Source organism: Oncorhynchus gorbuscha, linkage group LG18 (assembly GCF_021184085.1).
Source record: "Oncorhynchus gorbuscha isolate QuinsamMale2020 ecotype Even-year linkage group LG18, OgorEven_v1.0, whole genome shotgun sequence".
NCBI classification, from domain to species: Eukaryota; Metazoa; Chordata; class Actinopteri; order Salmoniformes; family Salmonidae; genus Oncorhynchus; species Oncorhynchus gorbuscha.
In genome coordinates, this window is record NC_060190.1 from 17,141,991 (window position 1) to 17,157,777 (window position 15,787).

The window sequence follows — 15,787 nt, forward strand, 5'->3', positions numbered from 1 at the left end:
TTCTCTCATTTTGTCTGTCATAGTTGAAGTGTACCTATGATAACAATTACAGGCCTCATCTTTTTAAGTGGGAGAACTTGCACAATTGGTGGCTGACTAAATACTTTTTTGCCCCACTGTATATATATATTTTAATACATTTGCAAACATTTCTAAAAACCTGTTTTTGCTTTGTCATTATGTAGATTTGATGAGGAAAAAAATATTTTATACATTTTAGTATAATGCTGTAACAAAACAAAACGTGGAAAAGGGGAAGGAAGGGGTCTGAATCCTTCCCGAACACACTGCACTATACAGCACAAGGCTTTACAATGACTTCACCTGAATGAGCAAGAAGCTCATGATAGTCCCATGGAAACATATAACTCTCTGTCTCTCATTCTCTCTCTCCCTCAAAAGGTCCAAAGCTGTTACTTTTACTTTGTGAGACAGAAAATTGTACAAGTGTACATCATGCTCTTCAATGTTTATTAGTTTCAACATAAGTAACACCCAGCCATGACATCTTAGCACTCTGACGTGTGTGGGTGAGTGGGGTGGTGCGTAAGGAGAGGCGTCATTAGATTTGTTGAATCTCTCTCTCCCCTTCTAACACACTCTCTCTCTCTTAATCTGACTCTACATTTTAACAGCAATTAACCCTCTTCAATAAGAGAGTCTTTGCTGTCAGTCTGGTATAATTGAATTAATAAAACGCTAGTGATGAAGAGCCATGGGATCCCTCGATGCCTTATTAAGCCATCATGGTCCTGTCCCAAATGGCACCCTATTCAGTACACTACTCTTGACCAGGGCTCTTGAGGCTCTAGTCAACAGTAGTCCACTATTTTGGGGAAATGGGAAAGGTGCCATTTGGAACGAAGCCCATATCATTGTGTCAACGGCTTCCCTGAATCTGAATCTAATTAACTGTCTGCTTTGCTCTACCAGTAACCACTAGGGATGTCTGCTCAACATCTGAGCTGCTATAGTCTGGAGCCCTAAAAGTCTGTTCATTGCTCTAGTGTGAGTATTGGAATGGGAGTTTTGGAAGCTCTGTGAAAACAATGGCACTGTATGTTGAGGGAACTTGTTAAAAGGTCCAGCTCTCTCAAATCCAAATTCCTTGATTAAAATGAGAAACATTGTGTCAATATTGCCAAAGCATCAATGTATGCAATATTCTTGACATTGTAAGGTAATAATAAAACACTAAATAATCAAATAGAATAGTTAAAACGAAATAGAAATAACAATAGAATGATAAGTGGATAGTAATAGAAAATAGAATCAATAATTGTTTAAACATGGAAAATAACAAGCAACTATTATTACTACTAAAATGAATGCTACCACCACTGTTATTTACACTAATACCACAACTAGCCCTATGATTACCATTACCAATACTATCATTTCTACCAAAAATCTCTCTACACACACACACACACACACACACACACACACACACAACCCCTGTTTAGTGTTACCAAAGTGTAGTGACAGCCACTCCTCTTCCCCAGAGTGTGTAATCTCATTTAGTGTGCCACTGGTTTGAGAACCAGGCCCAAAACAATACTAATGATCTATTTATCCAATTATGAACACACCAACCTTGACATTCTCTCCCCTTCACTCTCAGGGTGCATCCCAAACAGCACCCTATTCCCTATATAGTGCGCTACTTTTGACCAGGGCCTCGGTGCATTATATAGGGAATAGTGCCATATTTGGGATGCAGTCTCAGGGCCGGTTGCTTCATATTTAATGTTCAGCTACGATGGGGATGAAGTATAGTGGTTCGGTAATGTCCCTAATGAGGGGTTAATGAGAGGAGTGGAGTTTTGAAAGGTTGCTGATGCTGAGTTATAGAATTAGAATTCCATTCAGTTCTATGTCTATGGTTGTAGCTACCACGGCAATTTGTTACTTCAAAAACGTTCGAGGTCTTTATAATCCATTAGGACACATATTTATATCAGCAACATTTTATACACTGCTTGTGGGGCATATTCTGGCCCTGTCCATTGAGCTGAAATGTTACCAAAGCAACGCTTTGACTGCGAAAGAACATGGATAGACGGGAAGAATAACAGGTCGTAGCTTCACTGATGCCAGAACAAACATACATAATCAGTTAGCTTTTGCGAAATAGGCCTAACAAATTGTGCCAGGAAAAGTAGTTTTCCCTTGGGTGGAGAGGGAAATGCAAGGGGCGATATAATAGCTGAGATGCAATGAGACATGTATATGTGGACAATCAACGTTTTCCAGCCAGCTTTTAATTATGGATACGACACTGATAAGCCATATGCTCGTAAATAATTGGATAAATGACCATATGCGTCTCCTTTGGGTGGGTCAGTGCTACATTTAGTTGTAATGCTTTGTAAATGTTATGCACACATAAATACCATAGTCAGACATAATGTTTAATAATGTAGTAAATAATTATAACTTAAAATGAAAAAGGTTATGATGCCAAAGTCACCCACGGGTACTTGTCTTGAATGTCACATGATGGAAGTTTCGTCGTGGGTTTGATGCTTGATTGAAGAGCTGTGTCGTATTCAGCTCACTCGAATCCAGAACGTTGATGAAGAAAAGTCTGTGGGTGCCAATCTCTTCACCGTAGTTTTATCCAAAAGAGGGACATTATTTGTGGTCTGCATTTCGCAAAAGCTAACTTTGATTTTGTTTAATCAGTGAAGCTTCGTAGGCTAACCATATCCCCAGAGGCTGCCGCTGCCCAACTGCTGGCGCCAGGCTGAAGTGGAGCGCGCAACGAGTATTGTCCTGTTGTGGGGCACTAAGTGCGCGACACATCCACTGCTTCTCCGCGAGTCTGTAGACAAGTGTAGAGCGACGCGAGAGGAACAGTATTGTAAGAAAATAGCGCTTTCCTCGACGAGACTTATTTGTGAAGGTAAACTATGTTTATTTGAATTATTTCCTTTCCTTTTGAAGTGTCTTTAGTAGGCTGTCCGAAATGGGTGCAGTTGACATATAGGTGCTCAGAAGCGCCTCTTTAGTTTGTTCGTCTCCACGTGATATACTATTGTTTTCTACATTCACTGCTTTGTAAAAAATAACTTATTTTTAGAAGCTTACGGTTATTCCTGGGATGTAGGCTCTAGCAATGTAAAAAATGTAACTCTAAAGGTCGAACAATGATACAATAAACACTATCCTTTGTATAAATATTCAAATCAGCTATTGAGTTTAATATAATAATAATAATATAATAATATAATAAGTTGATTGAGTTTAAGGTGGAAGGAAAACCTTCACTTCCATAAACAACTTTTTACCATATCGATGTGAATACGAACAGGTAGTTTTTACGACTGTGTGGGAATGATATTTTCAGCATGAACTAATGTGTAAGCATAGTTTTTTTTAAAGACAAGTCTGGAATTGACGTTGTAGATATAATTGCAAGCCCTTGCTTTGAAAATCGAAACGATATTGAACGCATCCCACTTGGTCATTTAATTTAGGTTTAGTGCATTACTGAAGAGCAGGACCAGGCAGACGTTGGTGGAAAGTGGAGTCCGTATCGATTTTGTTTGGTGGTTTGAGTATCTGTGATGCTGTTATACGTTTGATAGCATATTTCACTATCACTGTGATCAAACTCCCAAACCTGAAACGATCGAAAACGTTCTAACTTTACCTTACTGAATAGTGTTATTGACTGTGTTTGTTTATTCCATGTTTAACTCTGTGTTGTGCTTTGTTTTATCTTGGCCAGGTCGCAGTTAAAAATGAGAACTTGTTCTCAACTAGCCTACCTGGTTAAACCTGGTGATTTATTTATTTTTTATTTTTTTAAGTAATAGGATACATACACGTGCACATTAACATAACCATTGCCAGAGCCCATTGGGGCGTGTTGGGCAGCACATGGTATTGGCATGTGTGCTTTAGTGGCATGGGCACACAATCATGGAATAGTCCCAATCAGTATTATCCAGCGAAAGTCTAACAGGTTAGATGTAGATAATCAACAAAAACAAGGATCAGAATGAGAAATTGGGTGATTTTGTCTTGTGCTTTAATTACAGTTGATTATTATTTACAATCCTGCGACACTTGTGACAAAGGCGTTCCTTGCATGCCAGACTTGCCCTTTGCATCCCCAGTTTATACAGTGATAGTTGTCATAATCGGCAGGTAGCTTAGTGGTTAGAGCGTTGAGCCAGTAACCAAAAGGTTTCTGGATCGAATCCCCGACCTGACAGGGTAAAAGTCTGTCGTTCTGCCACTGAACAAGGCAGTTAACCCACTGTTCCTCGGTAGGCCTTCATTGTAAATAAGAATTTGTAATAGGATACATGCACATTAACCCAACTTGCCTAGTTAAATAAAGGTTACATAATCAAAGACCAACTAACTGTATCGTTTTGAATAAAACTGACTTTTAAAATAGCTGTTAAAGTCCTAATAACTCATTTCTCTCTTACTTCATTATCTGCCAAGTCTATACATGCCTGTAGCCTTGGAGACTGGCAGTCATGAACACGGACCAATGTTATTTAACCTTCTGGCGGTTACCACAGGCTAATTCACAGCTGATGTACACTGACACAGCGTCAGCATCTGCTTGACAGGGAGCTAATACCACTCTCCCTCTTTTTCTGTTGGAGGTCCCATATCACAGGGCCTGCCTCTTTTTGTACAGTCTGTCCGGCTGTCTGTCCGCTTTACACTATTACACTGTCTCAGCCAGCCTGCCTATGCTTCTGTCTGTCTGTCTGTCTGTCTGTCTGTCTGTCTGTCTGTCTGTCTGTCTGTCTGTCTGTCTGTCTGTCTGTCTGTCTGTCTGTCTGTCTGTCTGTCTGTCTGTCTGTCTGTCTGTCTGTCTGTCTGTCTGTCTGTCTGTCTGTCTGTCTGTCTGTCTGTCTGTCTGTCTGTCTGTCTGTCTGTCTGTCTGTCTGTCTGTCTGTCTGTCTGTCTGTCTGTCTGTCTGTCTGTCTGTCTGTCTGTCTGTCTGTCTGTCTGTCTGTCTGTCTGTCTGTCTGTCTGTCTGTCTGTCTGTCTGTCTGTCTGTCTGTCTGTCTGTCTGTCTGTCTGTCTGTCTGTCTGTCTGTCTGTCTGTCTGTCTGTCTGTCTGTCTGTCTGTCTGTCTGTCTGTCTGTCTGTCTGTCTGTCTGTCTGTCTGTCTGTCTGTCTGTCTGTCTGTCTGTCTGTCTGTCTGTCTGTCTGTCTGTCTGTCTGTCTGTCTGTCTGTCTGTCTGTCTGTCTGTCTGTCTGTCTGTCTGTCTGTCTGTCTGTCTGTCTGTCTGTCTGTCTGTCTGTCTGTCTGTCTGTCTGTCTGTCTGTCTGTCTGTCTGTCTGTCTGTCTGTCTGTCTGTCTGTCTGTCTGTCTGTCTGTCTGTCTGTCTGTCTGTCTGTCTGTCTGTCTGTCTGTCTGTCTGTCTGTCTGTCTGTCTGTCTGTCTGTCTGTCTGTCTGTCTGTCTGTCTGTCTGTCTGTCTGTCTGTCTGTCTGTCTGTCTGTCTGTCTGTCTGTCTGTCTGTCTGTCTGTCTGTCTGTCTGTCTGTCTGTCTGTCTGTCTGTCTGTCTGTCTGTCTGTCTGTCTCCTCTCTCCTATGGCACTGTCATAACACACTGACTCGTGACTCTTACATCTAAGTTCTGTTTCTTCCGACTGGCTCATTAGCCTATTCTGTCGCACCCTGATCTTTCACCTGTCCTTGTGATTGTCTCCACCCCCCTCCAGGTGTCGCACATTTTCTCCCATTATTCCCTGTGTATTTATACCTGTGTTCTCTGTTTGTCTGTTGCCAGTTCGTCTTGTTTGTCAAGCCTACCAGTGTTTTTTTTGTGTCAGCTTCTGCTTTTCCCCAGGGGTTTTGACCCTTGCCTGTATCCACCTGCCAGACCACTCTGCCTGTCCTGACCCTGTATCCACCTGCCAGACCACTCTGCCTGTCCTGACCCTGTATCCACCTGCCTGACCACTCTGCCTGTCCTGACCCTGTATCCACCTGCCTGACCACTCTGCCTGCCCTGACCCTGTATCCACCTGCCTGACCACTCTGCCTGCCCCTGAGAACTGCCTGCCTGCCTGTACCTTTGCCCCACCTCTGGATTACCGACCTCTGCCAGACCTGAGCCTGCCTGCTGTCCTGTTCCGATGCCGCTGTTGCTGTAATAAACATTGTTACTTCGACACGGTCTGCATCTGAGTCTTACCTTGATACCTGATATATTCTTCCTTAATGTGGGAACCTTAGTATTGTGCTGCACACAAAAGATACATGGCCAAGTTAAGCACTAAAGGAGAGAGTACTTGGTCTCATGACAAAGCCAGAGATTGTGCCATTTCTCCGGGTGACTGGCTGTGTTTTGCCATTTGCCCCTCAAACGTGACGTATGCTTCTATGTTATGATGAACCGTGGGAGAGTTCATCGCAGCATACAGTTTCAATGTCCTACAGCTGAGGTATAAAGATACTAGTGTATGTGTTTTATTTGAAGTGAAAATACATTTGAACAGATCACATATAGATTTCTGACATAATCAACAGTGGAGTAATATAATAAATAATAATAAGTGTCATCTGAAAGATTTTATTTGAGAAAATGATCACCACAGTTACTCATTTTATTTTTGGATCAGTTGATTGACAGGCTGCAGGCTGCTGACATTCTAGCCTTGTTTGAAGAGGCATAAATACTTTATTTGGATAGTCCATCTGTAGATGCTCTACAGATTATCTTTACGCTAACTATCTACTAACTCTAACCTTAACCCTTACCCTACCCCAAACCTTAACCCTAACCCTTATTCTAAACTTAACCCTAACCCTTATTCTAAACTTAACCCTGACCCTTATTCTAAACTTAACCCTGACCCTTACTGTAACCTTCGCAAGCAGTTGCTTATCAACAGAGTTTGCTGATAGTATGACCATCTGTAGAGCACTTACAGACGGAAAATCGGGACTATCCAAATAAAGTGTGACCGAAGAGGCGAGCACAGCCAAGAAACACTGGCTGAGATCTGTCAGGGAGATGCCTTTGGAGCAGCATAAAAGGCTTGGAGCGAGGCAAGCACTGCTCAAGCCTACTAACATGTTCTGACATGAACTGTCCCCGGGCACTCAGTCAGAGGCATTCCGTTGTTGCCTCTGAACCCTAAAGACTCGAGGCTGGTAAGATGCCCTCTGCAGAGTCTCCAGAGGTTTAACTGTTGGGTTGAGTTTGCGTTCAAAAATGAAATCCTCTTTTTGTTGTTGTGGAAATAGAAATCTTTAGATGGAGGGCCATTGGAATGTTGTTTTGGGAGCACGGTGGTGAAATAACATGACCTTTATGCGGTCCCCTTGCCTGGTATTTATTTTCGGGCTAAGCGACAGGTTTCGGGATATTTTTATAGCCAAAAATACAGCGTTACTAACAACAGTCTCTTGTGACGTATAGTAGATACTCTTGTAAGCATGGTGCTGGGGAAGCGTACCGGGAGTCTCGGAGTGTTTTGTAGGTCAGGAAGACTGTTTGACGTATGCGTATGACTGATTTAGCACAGCCCTGTAGTGCCTATGCTACTGTATGCTAGTGTTATATACAGGGGCTATGGAGGGTGATGATTGTGGCTAGCTAACTGCTAGCTCCCTCCATAGCTGTGTTGGGGCTCCATGTCATGTCCCCCATGTCCAGCCACTGTCCACAGGGCTCTATAGCCCTCTGATGCTGTCCACCCCACTGACCGCCAACTCGCATCAGTGGAACACACAAGCCATGTTACTCTGGAGACGGTGCATAGCGACATCCGGCCGTCATGGAAACTGGGTCAGTGGCTTTCACGAAAGGAGTGTACAGATGAAACCTTGACAGTGACAGAGAAATAATGTTTTTTTTCAAACAGACATTTTGGTTAACATTAATTTCTGTTCTACTACTGACAAATGTTTGAGTAACTCCAGATGTTATTGTGTTGGATTATAACCAGGTCCTAGTGTGACAATCACATTCAGTGGTAGGGACCAAGTCAGTTGTGTAATTGAAGCCTAAATGGCTGTTTATACTGTTGAATTTGCATGAGCTGCTATGTTCAGAATCCTTGGTATTAAAATGAGCAGGTATGTTCAGAATGCTTGGTATTAAAATGAGCAGGTATGTTCAGAATGCTTGGTATTAAAATGAGCAGGTATGTTCAGAATGCTTGGTATTAAAATGAGCAGGTATGTTCAGAATGCTTGGTATTAAAATGAGCAGGTATGTTCAGAATGCTTGGTATTAAAATGAGCAGGTATGTTCAGAATGCTTGGTATTAAAATGAGCAGGTATGTTCAGAATGCTTGGCATTAAAATGAGCAGGTATGTTCAGAATGCTTGGTATTAAAATGAGCAGGTATGTTCAGAATGCTTGGTATTAAAATGAGCAGGTATGTTCAGAATGCTTGGTATTAAAATGAGCAGGTATGTTCAGAATGCTTGGTATTAAAATGAGCAGGTATGTTCAGAATGCTTGGTATTAAAATGAGCAGGTATGTTCAGAATGCTTGGTATTAAAATGAGCAGGTATGTTCAGAATGCTTGGTATTAAAATGAGCAGGTATGTTCAGAATGCTTGGTATTAAAATGAGCAGGTATGTTCAGAATGCTTGGCATTAAAATGAGCAGGTATGTTCAGAATGCTTGGCATTAAAATGAGCACGTATGTTCAGAATGCTTGGTATTAAAATGAGCACGTATGTTCAGAATGCTTGGTATTAAAATGAGCAGGTATGTTCAGAATGCTTGGCATTAAAATGAGCAGGTATGTTCAGAATGCTTGGTATTAAAATGAGCAGGTATGTTCAGAATGCTTGGTATTCAAATGAGCAGGTATGTTCAGAATGCTTGGTATTCAAATGAGCTGCTATGTTCAGAATGCTTGGTATTCAAATGAGCTGCTATGTTCAGAATGCTTGGTATTCAAATGAGCAGGTATGTTCAGAATGCTTGGTATTAAAATGAGCTGGTATAGCCTATTAGCAACATCTTCAAACACAGTCGATGACATGTGAATCAAACTCTACAAATCCCAAATTACACTAGCCCATAGATCCTAACAAGGACGGTTCCAAGCAACCAATGGATAACACCATAGCCTAAAAATATCAACATCAAAAGACTAAACATAAATTCCATATGTGATCCTGACCAGTGACCACCCTTTTTCCATGAGGCTGTAAGAGTTTTTGGAACAGAGTTCTGATTCATTGCAGGTCCCCCCCCCCCCCCCCCCCCCATCATTGACTTTCCGACCGTTGTGTTGAAAAACGGTAGTTGGCTTTTGGATTGAATAGAGGCTGATGAGGCTGGGTGCGTGCTAATTGAATGGACAGCGAGAGTACTGACTGACCTAGTTCCATTAGTGATGATGCAGTGGGTTCCATTCCACTGGGGACAGTTAGATGCATGGTCAATCTGATATCTGCTGTGGCCATACAGCATTTACTACGATGCGGCCTCCGCCGAAGTCAGAGCAAACTTACTTTTTGCACTTCGCAGAGCTGTTGTCAAGGAAGTGAGTTTGTTTATACAGAACCTTCCCGCCCCAACCTACCGTCAACCAATCGTGTCAATGCGGAGCTGTACGGAGCCATCCGCGTTATTACAAAATTTGAGAGGTGCACTGCGATGTGGTACAGAGCTTGATTTGGCCTCTGTATTCCTCCGGAGCCTCCGTCCACATTTTCGGATCAAGCATAAATTGGCTTTTGGACTCCGCCCTCGTGTGGTGAGTGGCGGGAGACACCACAGAACAGACCTGGGTCATGTTCATAAGGCACCAACTGGAGAAAAATGAAACAGAACTGGGACTTGTCGAACAAGAAACTATAATTTTAGTTTTCTTTTGCAGAATATTTTAAAGCATTTTCTATTGCTTGCTTTTATGAACATAACCCAGAGTAGGTGCATGGTCAAAATGGCTTCAGGTGCAGTCAAATAAGACTGTTTAGGTTTCTATAGTAATAAAAAATACTAGACACTAAACAGAACAAGATTGTTGCTGTTGGGTGTTCATCTCTGTATTGGATTCCAGTCACAGAATGGATGTGCCCATCTTCTTCAAAGGTAGTTTGTTATAATGCAAAGAGGGATTATGAGGCTCTTTGGATCTCCCGGCTTAGGCCCTGGAAGCTTTGAACATCTAATGAGAAACATTGGTCAATAGACAGTTTTTCTCGGCTCAATCGCCATTCATAATCCCGTACGGGCAGGACCAATGTTTGGACTGAATTAGTATTCATAGTCGATTGAATGAGGCCTGTTGATCTCTTTGTGTGCGTGTGAATGGACATGATGCAGAATTTGGTTATTGGCTGTGGGTATCCTTTGATCTAATCTGAAAAGTGTGTGTGTGTGTGTGTGTGTGTGTGTGTGTGTGTGTGTGTGTGTGTGTGTGTGTGTGTGTGTGTGTGTGTGTGTGTGTGTGTGTGTGTGTGTGTGTGTGTGTGTGTGTGTGTGTGTGTGCAGATGCAAGCATGTGTGTTATGTGCATTTGTCAATAAGTTTCTTGGAAACCAATGACTCACACATAGAACTGGCAAGTTGGACATCATCATAGCTCCCTGTACTCCCCACTGTACCATGGCAACAGGTATTAAGCCTTTGCCAAGACTGTGCTTCATGTGGCGAGGACGGGACACAATGACACTCAAACAATGATATATTCCAAATTGTCAACTGGGTGGTTCTAGCCCTGACTGGAGATTGGCTGAAAGCTGTGGTATATCAGACCGTATACCATGGGGTATGACAAAATGTATTTTAACTACTCTAATTGTGTTGTGTCGTGACTAAGAACAGCCCTTAGCTGTGGTTTATTGGCCATATACCACAACCCCTTGGGCCTTATTGCTTAAATAGACTCCCTGTTTGGATTCTGTATTTTGTCTAAGATGTGACACTTATAAGTGGATCCATACCAATCTAGGAAACTTGTTTAAATAAATAAAAAAATCCTAAATCAAAACACCACTAGCTACTGATGATAAGCATTGAATTGTGCTATCCTTTGGGTGGGCAGAGCAAATGGCTCCTCAAAAGGATGCGGCCACTAGGATAATGATATCCAAGGGATTCGGAAATAACTCAAATATTACATATTAATCTTTTCTTTCTCATTTTCATGTTGAGTTAGAGGATATTGTTCTGCCCTAATGGCAACTATTTCACCATGACACTTAGACGTCAACTAGATTAGACTGCATTCCCACTTCTGACTGCCTGGTATTTTCACTGTAGAAAAGATAAGTCTGTCTGGATATTTCTCCTAGTCTTTTACTTGTATATGGGCCAAAAGTCCACAACACCCTGCACTGGTTGCTTTCTCCTGGTATAAGAGTTCATGAATATACAACAGAATATCTTTGCTAATAACTTACTGTGGAAGTAGCTGTTTGGACACTTCATAGAACCAGTTAACTAGCATTAATGTACACAGGCAAATCTGTACAAAAAAAACGAGAAAAAAATCTTCCCTCAACTGAAAGCTTTAAAATATTTCTACTCTATTTCTTCTGAATTTCAGGTCCATATTGGTTCAAATCCTAGAAGTCCTCATCTTTTAGCATCAGATAGTGACGATGTAGCAAAGCCAGGCATGGCAAAGTTATCCCTGCCTCCACTTGTCTCTGGTCCATTCCATATGTCTTGGGCCCTTCTTTCCCCATCCAAACACTTGTCGAGCCCCTCTGGCAACCAGCCTCCCCATCTGCGACAGCCAGCCCGAAAAGCCTGCAAAAGTCACCTTCCAAATACAGTCCCATAGAGTTGGAATGGAGAATCACACACTTTTACCCTATTCCCCCAGCCACTTTAATATGGACGGACTATTTCTGACTGATGGCACAAGGACTAATGACGTCTGTACATTTTTAAACCATCTTGCACTGATGACTCGTGATCAACAGTCAGGCTTGTTCTGTCATTTAATGTTCTGTCATTTATTCGGTCATTATGTTTTGTATAATTTAGTATTCTGTCATTTGGTGCTCTGTCAGTGTTGTGATTTAGTGTTCTGTCATTTTGCATTGTCATTCAGTGTCCTGTCGTTTAGGCATAGCGTTTTGTCATTTATAGTTATCTATTATTTGAAATGTAGTTTTGTCTACACCAGGAGGTAGGCCTTCTATACATTGAAGCTCAAACTGCCTTGATAGATCTCTATTTTTAGAGGTTTGGTAATGATGCCGTGTGTGTGTGTGTGTGTGTGTGTGTGTGTGTGTGTGTGTGTGTGTGTGTGTGTGTGTGTGTGTGTGTGTGTGTGTGTGTGTGTGTGTGTGTGTGTGTGTGTGTGTGTGTGTGTGTGTGTGTGTGTGTGTGTGTGTGTGTGTGTGGGAGTAACGAGCGCAACTGGATGCTAGCATCGAATGTTAACCACCCTATGATAAAACACAGTAGCCTGTCAATGAATGGCCTTGTGCGTCACACGCAAGCTAGTGCGTCACACGCAAGCTAGTGCGTCACACGCAAGCTAGCGCGCCACACGCAAGCTAGTGCGTCACACGCAAGCTAGCGCGCCACATGCTAGCAAAGCCACTGGTGTTGAAAGGCTGGTATTAATATCTAAGTGGACGTGTGGGTAAGAGCTGTACTGAATGGGGACTGATTGGCTACCTGATAATGGCCCTCATTTGCTTTCCCCTCATTGCTTACACCTGCTGGACCTTTGTGCTAAAAAGTCCCATTTGATTGACTGGTGAGTCTATGGCTGTGTCCCAATCACTTTATCACCTCCTCGTCTCCTTTCCTAGCTGACCAATGGTAATTTTCCACCTCTGAGTGAGCTACATGGCCCAAATGTACTTTTGGTCTGAAGAGAAGGCCTATGGACCTTTTTGCCTTCATCCACTTCTAATTAAATGGAATTGATTTTCTAATTGTCCAAATTATAAAGTGGTTAATTGGTAATGATAGAATAGGCCAGTCTCATTACACGCATAGCTGCACCATAGTGAGTCAACCGTAGTGGGAGAGATGTTTTGCATCCACAGTCAGAGGTCAGATGAGATATTTATATTACCACTGTCACACCAATGGCTCTGACTCAGTCCTTTGAAACAATGAACTTGCAAAAGCCCTTTAAATGAGATGCATTAGTCATCTTATGCATTCGTACCCATATATTATCAATATCGTGATACAAGGGGCCGTGAGGCCATGTTATCAATATCGTGATACAAAGGGGCCGTGAGGCCATGTTATCAATATCGTGATACAAAGGGGCCGTGAGGCCATGTTATCAATATCGTGATACAAAGGGGCCGTGGGGCCATGTTATCAATATCGTGATACAAAGGGGCCGTGGGGCCATGTTATCAATATCGTGATACAAAGGGGCCGTGAGGCCATGTTATCAATATCGTGATACAAAGGGGCCGTGAGGCCATGTTAACAATATCGTGATACAAGGGGCCGTGGGGCCATGTTATCAATATCGTGATACAAAGGGGCCGTGGGGCCATGTTATCAATATCGTGATACAAAGGGGCCGTGAGGCCATGTTATCAATATCGTGATACAAAGGGGCCGTGAGGCCATGTTATCAATATCGTGATACAAAGGGGCCGTGAGGCCATGTTATCAATACCGTGATACAAAGGGGCCGTGAGGCCATGTTATCAATATCGTGATACAAGGGGCCGTGGGGCCATGTTATCAATATCGTGATACAAAGGGGCCGTGAGGCCATGTTATCCATGCCGTGATACAGGGGGGCCACGTGAAGTAGAGGTCGGAATGGCTGATTAATTAGGGCCGATTTCAAGTTTTCATTACAATCGGAAATCGGTATTTTTGGGCGCCGATTTGCCTATTTTATTCATTTATTTTTATACCTTTAACTAGGCAAGTCAGTTAAGAACACATTTATCACACACTTATTTTCAATGACGGCCTAGGAACGGTGGGTTAGCTGCCTTGTTCAGGAGTAGAACGACAGATTTTCACCTTGTCAGCTCGGGGGATCCAATTTTGCAACCTTACAGTTAACTAGTCCAACGCAATAACGACCGTCCACAAGGAGTGCCTGTTACACAAATGCAGTAAGCCAAGGTAAGTTGCTAGTTAGCATTAAACTTATCTTATACAAAACAATCAATCATAATCACTAGTTAACTACACGTGGTTGATATTAATAGATATTATCTAACATGTCCTGTGTTGCATATAATCTGACTAAACATAAAAGTATCTAAGTATCTGACTGAGCGGTGGTAGGCAGAAGCAGGCGCGTAAACATTCATTCAAACAGCACTTTCGTGCGTTTTGCCAGCAGCTCTTCTTTGTGCATCAAGCATTGCGCTGTTTATGACTTCAAGCCTATCAACTCCTGAGATGAGGCTGGTGTAACCGAAGTGAAATGGCTAGCTAGTTAGCGCGCGCTAATAGCGTTTCAAACGTCACCCGCTCTGAGCCTTCTGGTAGTTGTTCCCCCTGCTCTGCATGGGTAACACTGCTTTGAGGGTGGCTGTTGTCGTTGTGTTGCTGGTTCGAGCCCAGGGAGGAGCGAGGAGAGGGACGGAAGCCATACTGTTACACTGGCAATGCTAAAGTGCCTATAAGAACATCCAATAGTCAAAGGTTAATGAAATACAAATGGTATAGAGGAAAATAGTCCTATAATTCTTAGAATAAGTACAACCTAAAACTTCTTACCTGGGAATATTGAAGACTCATGTTAAAAGGAACCACCAGCTTTCATATGTTCTCATGTTCTGAGCAAGGAACTGAAACGTTAGCTTTCTTACATAGCACATATTGCACTTTTACTTTCTTCTCCAACACTTTGTTTTTGCATTATTTAAACCAAATTGAACATGTTTCATTATTTACTTGAGGCTAAATTGATTTTATTGATGTATTAAATTAAGTTAAAATAAGTGTTCATTAAGTGTTGTTGTAATTGTCATTATTACAAATACATGTAAAAAATATATATATATTTTTTTAAAGCAGATTAATCGATAGCAGCTTTTTTGGTCCTCTAATAATCGGTATCGACGTTGAAAAATCATAATCAGTCGACCTCTAACGTGAAGCCATGCAAATCGTTGCAAAGAAAGAAAAACAAAGCCTTAATAGACTGGTATTTCTCTCACACACACACTCCCACTCAAAAACAGCCAGTGAGAGTAAACAGACAACTCATTATGTAAAAGGACTGCCTTTTCAACACATATCCCCATGCATGCCCAGAAATCAGGCTTCCAGCTCGCGTGGGCAACAGCTCCTGCAACCAAGTAATCAGTGCTGCTCATGACTGATGAGCATCAACATCAATATGCTGTTGCATATGTCACACCATCAAAGTGTAAGAATGCTGGACTTTTGCTTGACTGGATCATGTTGTGTTAATCAGATGGGTCTGGACTGGATCATGTTGTGTTAATCAGATGGGTCTTGACTGGATCATGTGTTAATCAGATGGGTCTGGACTGGATCATGTGTTAATCAGATGGGTCTTGACTGGATCATGTTGTGTTAATCAGATGGGTCTGGACTGGATCATGTGTTAATCAGATGGGTCTGGACTGGATCATGTTGTGTTAATCAGATGGGTCTGGACTGGATCATGTTGTGTTAATCAGATGGGTCTGGACTGGATCATGTTGTGTTAATCAGATGGGTCTGGACTGGATCATGTTGTGTTAATCAGATGGGTCTGGACTGGATCATGTTGTGTTAATCAGATGGGTCTGGACTGGATCATGTTGTGTTAATCAGATGGGTCTGGACTGGATCATGTTGTGTTAATCAGATGGGTCTTGACTGGATGATGTTGTGTTAATCAGATGGGTCTG

General features: G+C 42.2%; 1 protein-coding gene across 1 annotated transcript in view; it reads left to right on the top strand.

The window, feature by feature from the left end:
* The first annotated feature begins 2,358 nt into the window (after positions 1-2,358).
* Positions 2,359-15,787, top strand: part of LOC124003815 (voltage-dependent calcium channel gamma-5 subunit-like) — a 29,623-nt gene continuing 16,194 nt past the window's right edge. The window contains exon 1 of the mRNA XM_046312407.1: positions 2,359-2,908. The gene's annotated coding sequence lies outside the window, so the exon portion shown is untranslated. The remainder of the gene's footprint in view (positions 2,909-15,787) is intronic.